A 13474-nucleotide genomic window follows, 5' to 3' on the forward strand; every position below is an offset into this window, starting at 1 on the left:
GCTCCCGTTCTTGGTAAACTTTTAGGGTTGGTAAGTTAGGGTAACATTCCAAAAATGATGCGTAAAGGCTCTGTGGCGCAATGGACGGCGCATTGGACTCCTAAACTTGTCAGTCTGAGGCAATTCAAAGGTTGTGGGTTCGAGTCCCACCAGAGTCAGCTATTAACTGAGTAGATATTTGAGCATGATGCCTTGCTCCCACTCAGGGGTTACCATTCCTTGGGAAGCTTTCAGGCTTCCATTATTGGTGTACTTTTAGGTTTGGTAAGTTAGGGTAACTTTCCAAAACTTATACCTAAAGGCTCTGTGGCGCAATGGACAGCGCATTGGACTCCTGAACTTGTCAAGATGAGGCAATTCAAAGGTTGTGGGTTCGAGTCCCACCAGAGTTGTGTTTTAACTGAATCGTTATTTGAGCATGATTCCTTGCTCCCACGCAGGCGTGACCATTTCTTGGTAACGTTTTTGGCTCCGGTATACTTTTAGGATTAATAAGTTAGGATACAATTCCAAAAGTTGTCTGCAACGACTCTGTGGTGCAATGGACAGTTCATTGGACTTCTACACTTGTCAAAATGAGGCAATTCAAAGGTTGTGGGTTCGAGTCCAACCAAAGTAGTGTTTTAACTGAATAGTTATTTGAGCAGGATTCCTTGCTCCCACACATCCGCAACCATTTCTTGGTGAGCTTTAAGGTTCCCATTCTTGGTGTGCTGTTAGGTTTGGTAAGTTTGGGTAACATTCCCAAGAAGACCACTAAAAGCTCTGTGGCGCAATGGACAGCGCATTGGACTTCTAAGCTTGTCAAGATGAGGCAATTCCAAGGTTGTGGGTTGGAATACCACCAGCGTCGCATTTTAACTGAATAGTTATTTGAGCATGATGCCTTGCTCCCACTGAGGGCAACCATTCCTTGGAAAGCTTTCAGGCTCTCTTTCTTGGTGGACTTTTAGATTTGGTAAGTTTGGGTAACACTCCCAAAATGACCACAAAAGGCATTGTGGCACAATGGACAGGCTTTTCGGCTCCAGTTCACCTTGGTAAACCTTTAGGTTTGGTAAGTTAGGGTAACATTCCAAAAATTATACCTAAAGGCTCTGTGGTGCAATGGACAGCGCATTGGACTCCTGAACTTGTCAGTCTGAGACAATTCAAATGTTGTGGGTTTGAGTCCCACCAGAATCAGCTATTAACTGAACAGCTATTTGAGCGTGATAACTTGCTCCCACTAAGGGGCGACCATTCCTTGGGAAGCTTTCAGGCTCTCTTTCTTGGTGGACTTTTAGATTTGGTAAGTTTGGGTAACACTCCCAAAATGACCACAAAAGGCTTTGTGGCACAATGGACAGGCTTTTCGGCTCCAGTTCACCTTGGTAAACTTTTAGGTTTGGTAAGTTAGGGTTACATTCAAAATGTTGTCCCTAAAGGCTCTGTGGCGCAATGGACAGTGCATTGGACTTCTAAGATTGTCAATATGAGGCAATTCAAAGGTTGTGGGTTCAAGTCCCACCAGAGTCAGCTTTTAACTGAATAGATATTTGAGCATGATCACTTTCTCCCACTCAGGGGCTACCATTCCTTGTAACATTCCCAAAATAACAACTGACACCTCTGTGGATCAATGGACAGCGCGGAGGCCTGCTTAACTTGTCAAAATGAGGCAATTGAAAGGTTGTTGCTTTGAGTCCCACCAGAGTCAGCTTTTAACTGAATAGTTATTTGAGCATGATGCCTTGCTCCCACTCAGGGGTTACCATTCCTTGGGAAGCTTTCAGGCTTCCATTATTGGTGTACTTTTAGGTTTGGTAAGTTAGGGTAACTTTCCAAAACTTATACCTAAAGGCTCTGTGGCGCAATGGACAGCGCATTGGACTCCTAAACTTGTCAGTCTGAGGCAATTCAAAGGTTGTGGGTTCAAATCCCACCAGAGTCAGCTTTTAACTGAACAGTTATTTGAGCATGATGCCTTGCTCCCAATCAGGTGCGTCCATTCCTTGGTAACGGTTTAGGCTCCGGTATACTTTTAGGATTAATAAATTAGGGTAAAATTCCAAAAGTGGTCCCTAAAGGCTATGTGGCGCAATGGACAGCGGGTTGGACTTCTAAGAGTGTCAATATGAGGCAATGCAAAGGTTGTGGGTTCAAGTCCCACCAGAGTCAGCTTTTAACTGAATAGTTATTTGAGCATGATGCCTTGCTCCCAATCAGGTGCTTCCATTCCTAGGTAACGTTTTTGGCTCCGGCATACTTTTAGGATTGCTACGTTAGGGTAAAATTCCAAAAGTTGTCCCTAAAGACTCTGTGGCGGAATGGACAGTTCATTGGACTTCTAAGCTAGTCAAAATGAGGCAATTCAAAGGTTGTGGGTTCGAGTCCAACCAAAGTTGTGTTTTAACTGAAGAGTTATTAGAGCATGATCACTTGCTCCCACTCAGGGGCTACCATTCCTTGTAACATTCCCAAAATAACCACTGACACCTCTGTGGATCAACGGACAGCGCGGAGGCCTGCTTAACTTGTCAAAATGAGGCAATTGAAAGGTTGTTGCTTTGAGTCCCACCAGAGTCAGCTTTTAACTGAATAGCTATTTGAGCATGATGACTTGCTCCCACTCAGGTGCAACCATTCCTTGGTAACCTTTTAGGTTTGGTAAGTTTGGGTAACACTCCCAAAATTACCACAAAAGGCGCAACGGATAGGCTTTTAGACTCCCTTTCACAGGGATGATGCCTTGCTCCCACTCAGGGCAACCATTCCTTGGGAAGCTTTCAGGCTCCCGTTATTGGTGTACTTTTAGGTTTCGTAATTTAGGGTAACATTCCAAGAACTGTCCCTAAAGGCTCTGTGGTGAAATGGACAGCGCATTGGACTTCTAAACTTGTCAAGATGCGGCAATTCAAAGGTTGTGGGTTCAAATTCCACCAGAGTCACATTTTAACTGAATAGTTATTTGAGCATGATGCCTTGCTGCCACTCAGGGCAACCATTCCTTGGGAAGCTTTCAGGCTCCCGTTATTGGTGTACTTTTAGGTTTGGTAAGTTTGGGTAATGTTCCCAAAATGACCAAAAAAGGCTTTGTGGCACAATGGACAGGCTTTTAGGCTCCAGTTCACCTTGGTAAACTTTTAGGGTTGGTAAGTTAGGGTAACATTCCAAAAATGATACCAAAAGACTCTGTGGCGCAACGGACAGCGCATTGGACTCCTAAACTTGTCCGTATGAGGCAATTCAAAGGTTGTGGGTTCGAGTCCCACCAGAGTCAGCTTTTAACTGAATAGATATTTGAGCATGATAACTTGCTCCCACTCAGGGGCGACCATTCCTTGGGAAGCTTTCAGGCTCTCTTTCTTGGTGGACTTTTAGATTTGGAAAGTTGCGGGAACATTCCAAAAATTGTCACTAAAGGCTCTGTGGCGCAATGGACAGCGTGTTGGACTTCTAAGCTTGTCAAGATGAGGCAATTCAAAGGTTGTGGGTTCGAGTCCCACCAGAGTTGTGTTTTAACTGAATCGTTATTTGAGCATGATTCCTTGCTCCCACGCAGGCGTGACCATTTCTTGGTAAGCTTTGAGTCTCCCATCCTTGGTGTGCTTTTAGGTTTGTAAAGTTTAGGTAACATTCACAAAAAGACAACTCAAGGCCTTGTGGTGCAATGGACAGTGCATTAGACTTCTCAGCTTGTCAAGATGAAGCAATTCAAAGCTTGTGGGTTCAAGTCCCACCTGAGTCAGCTTCTAACTGAATAGTAATTTGAGCATGATGCCTTGTTTGCAGTCATGGGCTACCATTCCTTGGGAAGCTTTCAGGGTCTCTTTCTCGGTGGACTTTTAGATTTGGTAAGTTTGGGTAACACTCCCAAAATGACCACAAAAGGCTCTGTGGTGCAATGGACAGCGCGGAGGCCTTCTAAACCTGTCAAAATGAGGCAATTGAAAGGTTGTGGCTTTGAGTCCCACCAGAGTCAGCTTTAAACTGAATACTTATTTGAGTATGATGCCTTGCTCCCACTCAGGTGCTACCATTCCTTGGTAACCTTTTAGGTTTGGTAAGTTTGGGTAACACTCCCAAAATTACCACAAAAGGCGCAACGGATAGGCTTTTAGACACCCGTTTACAGGGATGATGCCTTGCTCCCACTCAGGGATAACCATTCCTTGGGAAGCTTTCAGGCTTCCATTGTTGGTGTACTTTTAGGTTTGGTAAGTTTGGGTAACATTCCCAAAATGACCAAAAAAGGCTTTGTGGCGCAATGGACAGGCTTTTCGGTTCCCGTTCACCTTGGTAAACTTTTAGGTTTGGTAAGTTAGGGTAACATTCCAAAAGTTGTACGAAAAGGCTCTGTGGCGCAATGGACAGCGCATTGGACTTCTAAGGTTGTCAATATGAGGCAATTCAAAGGTTGTGGGTTCGAGTCCCACCAGAGTCAGCTTTTAACTGAACAGTTATTTGAGCATGAAGCCTTGCTCCCAATCAGGTGTTTCCATTCCTTGGTAACGTTTTTGGCTCCAGTATACTTTTAGGATTAATAAGTTAGGGTAAAATTCCAAACGTTGTCTGTAACGACTCTGTGGTGCAATGGACAGTTCATTGGACTTCTAAGCTTGTCAAAAGGAGGCAATTCAAAGGTTGTGGGTTCGAGTCCCACCAAAGTCGTGTTTTAACTGAATAGTTATTTGAGCATGATTCCTTGCTCCCATGCAGCCGCAACCATTTCTTGGTAAGCTTTCAGGCTCCCATTCTTGGTGTGGTGTTAGGTTTGTAAGTTTGGGTAACATTCCCAAAAAGACCACTAAAAGCTCTGTGGCGCAATGGACAGTGCGTTGGACTTCTAAGCTTGTCAAGCTGAGGCAATTCCAAGGTTGTGGGTTTGAATCCCACCAGAGTCAGCTATTAACTGAGTAGATATTTGAGCATGATAAATTGCTCCCACTCAGGGGCGACCATTCCTTGGGAAGCTTTCAGGCTCTCTTTCTTGGTGGACTTTTAGATTTGGTAAGTTTGGGTAACACTCCCAAAATGACCACAAAAGGCTTTGTGGCACAATGGACAGGCTTTTAGGCTCCAGTTCACCTTGGTAAACTTTTAGGTTTGGTAAGTTAGGGTAACATTCCAAAAGCTGTACCAAAAGGCTCTGTGGCGCAATGGACAGCGCATTGGACTTCTAAGGTTGTCAATATGAGGCAATTCAAAGGTTGTGGGTTCGAGTCCCACCAGAGTCAGCTTTTAACTGAACAGTTATTTGAGCATGATGCCTTGGTCCCAATCAGGTGCGTCCATTCCTTGGTAACGGTTTAGGCTCCGGTATACTTTTAGGATTAATAAATTAGGGTAAAATTCCAAAAGTGGTCCCTAAAGGCTATGTGGCGCAATGGACAGTGTATTGTACTTCTAAGAGTGTCAATATGAGGCAATTCAAAGGTTGTGGGTTCAAGTCCCACCAGAGTCAGCTTTTAACTGAATAGTTATTTGAGCATGATGCCTTGCTCCCAATCAGGTGCTTCCATTCCTAGGTAACGTTTTTGGCTCCGGCATACTTTTAGGATTGCTACGTTAGGGTAAAATTCCAAAAGTTGTCCCCAAAGACTCTGTGGCGGAATGGACAGTTCATTGGACTTCTAAGCTAGTCAAAATGAGGCAATTCAAAGGTTGTGGGTTCGAGTCCAACCAAAGTTGTGTTTTAACTGAAGAGTTATTAGAGCATGATCACTTGCTCCCACTCAGGGGCTACCATTCCTTGTAACATTCCCAAAATAACCACTGACACCTCTGTGGATCAACGGACAGCGCGGAGGCCTGCTTAACTTGTCAAAATGAGGCAATTGAAAGGTTGTTGCTTTGAGTCCCACCAGAGTCAGCTTTTAACTGAATAGCTGTTTGAGCATGATGACTTGCTCCCACTCAGGTGCTACCATTCCTTGGTAACCTTTTAGGTTTGGTAAGTTTGGGTAACACTCCCAAAATTACCACAAAAGGCGCAACGGATAGGCTTTTAGACTCCCTTTCACAGGGATGATGCCTTGCTCCCACTCAGGGCAACCATTCCTTGGGAAGCTTTCAGGCTCCCGTTATTGGTGTACTTTTAGGTTCCGTAATTTAGGGTAACATTCCAAGAACTGTCCCTAAAGGCTCTGTGGTGAAATGGACAGCGCATTGGACTTCTAAACTTGTCAAGATGCGGCAATTCAAAGGTTGTGGGTTCAAACTCCACCAGAGTCACATTTTAACTGAATAGTTATTTGAGCATGATGCCTTGCTGCCACTCAGGGCAACCATTCCTTGGGAAGCTTTCAGGCTCCCGTTATTGGTGTACTTTTAGGTTTGGTAAGTTTGGGTAATGTTCCCAAAATGACCAAAAAAGGCTTTGTGGCACAATGGACAGGCTTTTAGGCTCCAGTTCACCTTGGTAAACTTTTAGGGTTGGTAAGTTATGGTAACACTCCAAAAATGATACCAAAAGACTCTGTGGCGCAACGGACAGCGCATTGGACTCCTAAACTTGTCCGTATGAGGCAATTCAAAGGTTGTGGGTTCGAGTCCCACCAGAGTCAGCTTTTAACTGAATAGATATTTGAGCATGATAACTTGCTCCCACTCAGGGGCGACCATTCCTTGGGAAGCTTTCAGGCTGTCTTTCTTGGTGGACTTTTAGATTTGGTAAGTTGCGGGAACATTCCAAAAGTTGTCGCTAAAGGCTCTGTGGCGCAATGGACAGCGTGTTGGACTTCTAAGCTTGTCAAGATGAGGCAATTCAAAGGTTGTGGGTTCGAGTCCCACCAGAGTTGTGTTTTAACTGAATCGTTATTTGAGCATGATTCCTTGCTCCCACGCAGGCGTGACCATTTCTTGGTAAGCTTTGAGTCTCCCATCCTTGGTGTGCTTTTAGGTTTGTAAAGTTTAGGTAACATTCACAAAAAGACAACTCAAGGCCTTGTGGTGCAATGGACAGTGCATTAGACTTCTCAGCTTGTCAAGATGAAGCAATTCAAAGCTTGTGGGTTCAAGTCCCACCTGAGTCAGCTTCTAACTGAATAGTAATTTGAGCATGATACCTTGTTTGCAGTCATGGGCTACCATTCCTTGGGAAGCTTTCAGGCTCTCTTTCTCGGTGGACTTTTAGATTTGGTAAGTTTGGGTAACACTCCCAAAATGACCACAAAAGGCTCTGTGGTGCAATGGACAGCGCGGAGGCCTTCTAAACCTGTCAAAATGAGGCAATTGAAAGGTTGTGGCTTTGAGTCCCACCAGAGTCAGCTTTAAACTGAATACTTATTTGAGTATGATGCCTTGCTCCCACTCAGGTGCTACCATTCCTTGGTAACCTTTTAGGTTTGGTAAGTTTGGGTAACACTCCCAAAATTACCACAAAAGGCGCAACGGATAGGCTTTTAGACTCCCGTTTACAGGGATGATGCCTTGCTCCCACTCAGGGATAACCATTCCTTGGGAAGCTTTCAGGCTTCCATTGTTGGTGTACTTTTAGGTTTGGGAAGTGTGGCTAACACTCCCAAAATGACCACAAAAGGCTTTGTGGCACAATGGACAGGCTTTTTGGCTCCAGTTCACCTTGGTAAACTTTTAGATTTGGTAAGTTAGGGTAACATTCCAAAAGCTGTACCAAAAGGCTCTGTGGCGCAATGGACAGCGCATTGGACTTCTAAGGTTGTCAATATGAGGCAATTCAAAGGTTGTGGGTTCGAATCCCACCAGAGTCAGCTTTTAACTTAACAGTTATTTGAGCATGAAGCCTTGCTCCCAATCAGGTGCTTCCATTCCTTGGTAACGTTTTTGGCTCCGGTATACTTTTAGGATTAATAAGTTAGGATACAATTCCAAAAGTTGTCTGCAACGACTCTGTGGTGCAATGGACAGTTAATTGGACTTCTACGCTTGTCAAAATGAGGCAATTCAAAGGTTGTGGGTTCGAGTCCCACCAAAGTAGTGTTTTAACTGAATAGTTATTTGAGCATGATTCCTTGCTCCCACACAGTCGCAACCATTTCTTGGTGAGCTTTAAGGTTCCCATTCTTGGTGTGCTGTTAGGTTTGGTAAGTTTGGGTAACATTCCCAAGAAGACCACTAAAAGCTCTGTGGCGCAATGGACAGCGCATTGGACTTCTAAGCTTGTCAAGATGAGGCAATTCCAAGGTTGTGGGTTGGAATCCCCCCAGAGTTGCATTTTAACTGAATAGTTATTTGAGCATGATGATTTGCTCCCACTCAGGGCAACCATTCCTTGGAAAGCTTTCAGGCTCTCTATCTTGGTGGACTGCTAGATTTGGTAAGTTTGGGTAACACTCCCAAAATGACCACAAAAGGCATTGTGGCACAATGGACAGGCTTTTCGGCTCCAGTTCACCTTGGTAAACCTTTAGGTTTGGTAAGTTAGGGTTACATTCAAAATGTTGTTCCTAAAGGCTCTGTGGCGCAACGGACAGCGCACTGGACTTCTAAGATTGTCAATATGAGGCAATTCAAAGGTTGTGGGTTCGAGTCCCACCAGAGTCAGCTTTTAACTGAATAGATATTTGAGCATGATGCCTTGCTCCCACTCAGGTGCTACCATTCCTTGGTAACCTTTTAGGTTTGGTAAGTTTGGGTAACACTCCCAAAATTACCACAAAAGGCGCAACGGATAGGCTTTTAGAAACCCGTTTACAGGGATGATGCCTTGCTCCCACTCAGGGATAACCATTCCTTGGGAAGCTTTCAGACTTCCATTGTTGGTGTACTTTTAGGTTTGGGAAGTGTGGGTAACACTCCCAAAATGACCAAAAAAGGCTTTGTGGCGCAATGGACAGGCTTTTCGGTTCCCGTTCACCTTGGTAAACGTTTAGGTTTGGTAAGTTAGGGTAACATTCCAAAAGCTGTACCAAAAGGCTCTGTGGCGCAATGGACAGCGCATTGGACTTCTAAGGTTGTCAATATGAGGCAATTCAAAGGTTGTGGGTTCGAGTCCCACCAGAGTCAGCTTTTAACTGAACAGTTATTTGAGCATGAAGCCTTGCTCCCAATCAGGTGTTTCCATTCCTTGGTAACGTTTTTGGCTCCAGTATACTTTTAGGATTAATAAGTTAGGGTAAAATTCCAAACATTGTCTGTAACGACTCTGTGGTGCAATGGACAGTTCATTGGACTTCTAAGCTTGTCAAAAAGAGGCACTTCAAAGGTTGTGGTTTCGAGTCCCACCAAAGTCGTGTTTTAACTGAATAGTTATTTGAGCATGATTCCTTGCTCCCACGCAGCCGCAACCATTTCTTGGTAAGCTTTCAGTCTCCCATTCTGGGTGTGGTGTTAGGTTTGGTAAGTTTGGGTAACATTCCCAAAAAGACCACTAAAAGCTCTGTGGCGCAATGGACAGTGCGTTGGACTTCTAAGCTTGTCAAGCTGAGGCAATTCCAAGGTTGTGGGTTTGAATCCCACCAGAGTTGCATTTTAACTGAATAGTTATTTGAGCATGATGCCTTGCTCCCACTCAGGGCAACCATTCCTTGGGAAGCTTTCAGGCTCCCATTCTTGGTGTACTTTTAGGTTTAGAAAGTTTGGGTAACAATCCCAAAATGACCAAACAAGGTTTTGTGGCGCAATGGACAGGCTTTTAGGCTCCCGTTCTTGGTAAACTTTTAGGGTTGGTAAGTTAGGGTAACATTCCAAAAATGATGCATAAAGGCTCTGTGGCGCAATGGACAGCGCATTGGACTCCTAAACTTGTCAGTTTGAGGCAATTCAAAGGTTGTGGGTTCGAGTCCCACCAGAGTCAGCTATTAACTGAGTAGATATTTGAGCATGATAAATTGCTCCCACTCAGGGGCGACCATTCCTTGGGAAGCTTTCAGGCTCTCTTTCTTGGTGGACTTTTAGATTTGGTAAGTTTGGGTAACACTCCCAAAATGACCACAAAAGGCTTTGTGGCACAATGGACAGGCTTTTCGGCTCCAGTTCACCTTGGTAAACTTTTAGGTTTGGTAAGTTAGGGTTACATTCAAAATGTCGTCCATAAAGGCTCTGTGGCGCAATGGACAGCGCATTGGACTTCTAAGATTTTCAATTTGAGGCAATTCAAAGGTTGTGGGTTCAAGTCCCACCAAAGTCAGCTTTTAACTGAATAGATATTTGAGCATGATCACTTTCTTCCACTCAGGGGCTACCATTCCTTGTAACATTCCCAAAATAACCACTGACACCTCTGTGGATCAATGGACAGCGCGGAGGCCTGCTTAACTTGTCAAAATGAGGCAATTGAAAGGTTGTTTCTTTGAGTCCCACCTGAGTCAGCTTTTAACTGAATAGTTATTTGAGCATGATGCCTTGCTCCCACTCAGGTGCTACCATTCCTTGGTAACCTTTTAGGTTTGGTAAGTTTGGGTAACACTCCCAAAATTACCACAAAAGGCGCAACGGATAGGCCTTTAGACTCCCTTTCACAGGGAGGATGCCTTGCTCCCACTCAGGGGTTACCATTCCTTGGGAAGCTTTCAGGCTTCCATTATTGGTGTACTTTTAGGTTTGGTAAGTTAGGGTAAAATTCCAAAAATGATACCTAAAGGCTCTGTGGCGCAATGGACAGCGCATTAGACTCCTAAACTTGTCAGTCTGAGGCAATTCAAAGGATGTGGGTTCAAATCCCACCAGAGTCACATTTTACCTGAATAGTTATTTGAGCATGATGCCTTGATCCCACTCAGGGCAACCATTCCTTGGGAAGCTTTCAGGCTTCCATTGTTGGTGTACTTTTAGGTTTGGGAAGTGTGGGTAACACTCCCAAAATGACCACAAAAGGCTTTGTAGCGCAATGGACAGGCTTTTAGGCTCCAGTTCACCTTGGTAAACATTTAGGTTTGGTAAGTTAGGGTAACATTCCAAAAGCTGTACCAAAAGGCTCTGTGGCGCAATGGACAGCGCATTGGACTTCTAAGGTTGTCAATATGAGGCAATTCAAAGGTTGTGGGTTCGAGTCCCACCAGAGTCAGCTTTTAACTGAACAGTTATTTGAGCATGATGCCTTGCTCCCAATCAGGTGCTTCCATTCCTTGGTAACGGGTTCGGCTCCGGTATACTTTTAGGATTAATAAATTAGGGTAAAATTCCAAAAGTGGTCCCTAAAGGCTCTGTGGCGCAATGGACAGCGCATTGGACTTCTTAGAGTGTCAATATGAGGCAATTCAAAGGTTGTGGGTTCAAGTCCCGCCAGAGTCAGCTTTTAACTGAATAGTTATTTGAGCATGATGCCTTGCTCCCAATCAGGTGCTTCCATTCCTCGGTAAAGTTTTTGGCTCCGGCATACTTTTAGGATTGCTAAGTTAGGGTAAAATTCCAAAAGTTGTCCCTAAAGACTCTGTGGCGGAATGGACAGTTCATTGGACTTCTAAGCTAGTCAAAATGAGGCAATTCAAAGGTTGTGGGTTCGAGTCCATCCAAAGTTGTGTTTTAACTGAATAGTTATTAGAGCATGATCACTTGCTCCCACTCAGGGGCCACCATTCCTTGTAACATTCCCAAAATAACCACTGACAGACACCTCTGTGGATCAACGGACAGCGTGGAGGCCTGCTTAACTTGTCAAAATGAGGCAATTGAAAGGTTGTTGCTTTGAGTCCCACCAGAGTCAGCTTTTAACTGAATAGTTATTTGAGCATGATGACTTGCTCCCACTCAGGTGCTACCATTCCTTGGTAACCTTTTAGGTTTGGTAAGTTTGGGTAACACTCCCAAAATTACCACAAAAGGCGCAACGGATAGGCTTTTAGACTCCCTTTCACAGGGATGATGCCTTGCTCCCACTCAGGGCAACCATTCCTTGGGAAGCTTTCAGGCTCCCGTTATTGGTGTACTTTTAGGTTTGGGAAGTGTGGGTAACACTCCCAAAATGACCACAAAAGGCTTTGTGGCGCAATGGACAGGCTTTTAGGCTCCAGTTCACCTTGGTAAACATTTAGGTTTTGTAATTTAGGGTAACATTCCAATAACTGTCCCTAAAGGCTCTGTGGCGCAATGGACAGCGCATTGGACTTCTAAGCTTGTCAAGATGAGGCAATTCAAAGGTTGTGGGTTCAAATCCCACCAGGCTCACATTTAAACTGAATAGTTATTTGAGCATGATGCCTTGCTCCCACTCAGGGCAACCATTCCTTGGGAAGCTTTCAGGCTCCCGTTATTGGTGTACTTTTAGGTTTGGGAAGTGTGGGTAACACTCCCAAAATGACCACAAAAGGCTTTGTGGCACAATGGACAGGCTTTTTGGCTCCAGTTCACCTTGGTAAACTTTTAGGTTTGGTAAGTTAGGGTAACATTCCAAAAGCTGTACCAAAAGGCTCTGTGGCGAAATGGACAGCGCATTGGACTTCTAAGGTTGTCAATATGAGACAATTCAAAGGTTGTGGGTTCGAATCCCACCAGAGTCAGCTTTTAACTGAACAGTTATTTGAGCATGAAGCCTTGGTCCCAATCAGGTGCTTCCATTCCTTGGTAACGTTTTTGGCTCCGGTATACTTTTAGGATTAATAAGTTAGGATAAAATTCCAAAAGTTGTCCGCAACGACTCTGTGGTGCAATGGACAGTTCATTGGACTTCTACGCTTGTCAAAAAGAGGCAATTCAAAGGTTGTGGGTTCGAGTCCCACCAAAGTAGTGTTTTAACTGAATAGTTATTTGAGCATGATTCCTTGCTCCCACACAGTCGCAACCATTTCTTGGTGAGCTTTAAGGTTCCCATTCTTGGTGTGCTGTTAGGTTTGGTAAGTTTGGGTAACATTCCCAAGAAGACCACTAAAAGCTCTGTGGCGCAATGGACAGCGCATTGGACTTCTAAGCTTGTCAAGATGAGGCAATTCCAAGGTTGTGGGTTGGAATCCCCCCAGAGTTGCATTTTAACTGAATAGTTATTTGAGCATGATGATTTGCTCCCACTCAGGGCAACCATTCCTTGGAAAGCTTTCAGGCTCTCTATCTTGGTGGACTGCTAGATTTGGTAAGTTTGGGTAACACTCCCAAAATGACCACAAAAGGCATTGTGGCACAATGGACAGGCTTTTCGGCTCCAGTTCACCTTGGTAAACCTTTAGGTTTGGTAAGTTAGGGTTACATTCAAAATGTTGTTCCTAAAGGCTCTGTGGCGCAACGGACAGCGCACTGGACTTCTAAGATTGTCAATATGAGGCAATTCAAAGGTTGTGGGTTCGAGTCCCACCAGAGTCAGCTTTTAACTGAATAGATATTTGAGCATGATGCCTTGCTCCCACTCAGGTGCTACCATTCCTTGGTAACCTTTTAGGTTTGGTAAGTTTGGGTAACACTCCCAAAATTACCACAAAAGGCGCAACGGATAGGCTTTTAGACACCCGTTTACAGGGATGATGCCTTGCTCCCACTCAGGGATAACCATTCCTTGGGAAGCTTTCAGACTTCCATTGTTGGTGTACTTTTAGGTTTGGGAAGTGTGGGTAACACTCCCAAAATGACCAAAAAAGGCTTTGTGGCG

At 44.5% G+C, this 13474-nt stretch overlaps 1 protein-coding gene and 21 non-coding genes across 24 annotated transcripts in view; 21 read left to right on the plus strand and 1 right to left on the minus strand.

Annotated features, from left to right (window-relative positions):
- Positions 1–13474, minus strand: part of pfkpb (phosphofructokinase, platelet b) — a 96318-nt gene that overhangs the window by 42641 nt on the left and 40203 nt on the right. The window lies entirely within an intron of this gene.
- On the plus strand, positions 67–158 carry trnar-ccu (transfer RNA arginine (anticodon CCU)). The gene is given in 2 exon segments: positions 67–103; positions 123–158. It is a non-coding gene; the product is annotated as a tRNA-Arg (tRNA).
- On the plus strand, positions 301–392 carry trnar-ccu (transfer RNA arginine (anticodon CCU)). Its single transcript is given in 2 exon segments — positions 301–337; positions 357–392. It is a non-coding gene; the product is annotated as a tRNA-Arg (tRNA).
- On the plus strand, positions 1427–1518 carry trnar-ucu (transfer RNA arginine (anticodon UCU)). The gene is given in 2 exon segments: positions 1427–1463; positions 1483–1518. It is a non-coding gene; the product is annotated as a tRNA-Arg (tRNA).
- Positions 1842–1933, plus strand: trnar-ccu (transfer RNA arginine (anticodon CCU)). The gene is given in 2 exon segments: positions 1842–1878; positions 1898–1933. It is a non-coding gene; the product is annotated as a tRNA-Arg (tRNA).
- On the plus strand, positions 3171–3262 carry trnar-ccu (transfer RNA arginine (anticodon CCU)). Its single transcript is given in 2 exon segments — positions 3171–3207; positions 3227–3262. It is a non-coding gene; the product is annotated as a tRNA-Arg (tRNA).
- trnar-ucu (transfer RNA arginine (anticodon UCU)) lies at positions 3405–3496 on the plus strand. The gene is given in 2 exon segments: positions 3405–3441; positions 3461–3496. It is a non-coding gene; the product is annotated as a tRNA-Arg (tRNA).
- trnar-ucu (transfer RNA arginine (anticodon UCU)) lies at positions 4335–4426 on the plus strand. The gene is given in 2 exon segments: positions 4335–4371; positions 4391–4426. It is a non-coding gene; the product is annotated as a tRNA-Arg (tRNA).
- On the plus strand, positions 5128–5219 carry trnar-ucu (transfer RNA arginine (anticodon UCU)). Its single transcript is given in 2 exon segments — positions 5128–5164; positions 5184–5219. It is a non-coding gene; the product is annotated as a tRNA-Arg (tRNA).
- trnar-ccu (transfer RNA arginine (anticodon CCU)) lies at positions 6457–6548 on the plus strand. The gene is given in 2 exon segments: positions 6457–6493; positions 6513–6548. It is a non-coding gene; the product is annotated as a tRNA-Arg (tRNA).
- trnar-ucu (transfer RNA arginine (anticodon UCU)) lies at positions 6691–6782 on the plus strand. Its single transcript is given in 2 exon segments — positions 6691–6727; positions 6747–6782. It is a non-coding gene; the product is annotated as a tRNA-Arg (tRNA).
- On the plus strand, positions 7621–7712 carry trnar-ucu (transfer RNA arginine (anticodon UCU)). The gene is given in 2 exon segments: positions 7621–7657; positions 7677–7712. It is a non-coding gene; the product is annotated as a tRNA-Arg (tRNA).
- On the plus strand, positions 8414–8505 carry trnar-ucu (transfer RNA arginine (anticodon UCU)). The gene is given in 2 exon segments: positions 8414–8450; positions 8470–8505. It is a non-coding gene; the product is annotated as a tRNA-Arg (tRNA).
- Positions 8876–8967, plus strand: trnar-ucu (transfer RNA arginine (anticodon UCU)). Its single transcript is given in 2 exon segments — positions 8876–8912; positions 8932–8967. It is a non-coding gene; the product is annotated as a tRNA-Arg (tRNA).
- Positions 9666–9757, plus strand: trnar-ccu (transfer RNA arginine (anticodon CCU)). Its single transcript is given in 2 exon segments — positions 9666–9702; positions 9722–9757. It is a non-coding gene; the product is annotated as a tRNA-Arg (tRNA).
- On the plus strand, positions 9999–10090 carry trnar-ucu (transfer RNA arginine (anticodon UCU)). Its single transcript is given in 2 exon segments — positions 9999–10035; positions 10055–10090. It is a non-coding gene; the product is annotated as a tRNA-Arg (tRNA).
- Positions 10543–10634, plus strand: trnar-ccu (transfer RNA arginine (anticodon CCU)). The gene is given in 2 exon segments: positions 10543–10579; positions 10599–10634. It is a non-coding gene; the product is annotated as a tRNA-Arg (tRNA).
- trnar-ucu (transfer RNA arginine (anticodon UCU)) lies at positions 10875–10966 on the plus strand. The gene is given in 2 exon segments: positions 10875–10911; positions 10931–10966. It is a non-coding gene; the product is annotated as a tRNA-Arg (tRNA).
- trnar-ucu (transfer RNA arginine (anticodon UCU)) lies at positions 11102–11193 on the plus strand. Its single transcript is given in 2 exon segments — positions 11102–11138; positions 11158–11193. It is a non-coding gene; the product is annotated as a tRNA-Arg (tRNA).
- On the plus strand, positions 11975–12066 carry trnar-ucu (transfer RNA arginine (anticodon UCU)). The gene is given in 2 exon segments: positions 11975–12011; positions 12031–12066. It is a non-coding gene; the product is annotated as a tRNA-Arg (tRNA).
- On the plus strand, positions 12307–12398 carry trnar-ucu (transfer RNA arginine (anticodon UCU)). The gene is given in 2 exon segments: positions 12307–12343; positions 12363–12398. It is a non-coding gene; the product is annotated as a tRNA-Arg (tRNA).
- On the plus strand, positions 13100–13191 carry trnar-ucu (transfer RNA arginine (anticodon UCU)). The gene is given in 2 exon segments: positions 13100–13136; positions 13156–13191. It is a non-coding gene; the product is annotated as a tRNA-Arg (tRNA).

This window comes from Phycodurus eques, chromosome 13 (genome assembly GCF_024500275.1).
Source record: "Phycodurus eques isolate BA_2022a chromosome 13, UOR_Pequ_1.1, whole genome shotgun sequence".
Taxonomy (NCBI): Eukaryota; Metazoa; Chordata; class Actinopteri; order Syngnathiformes; family Syngnathidae; genus Phycodurus; species Phycodurus eques.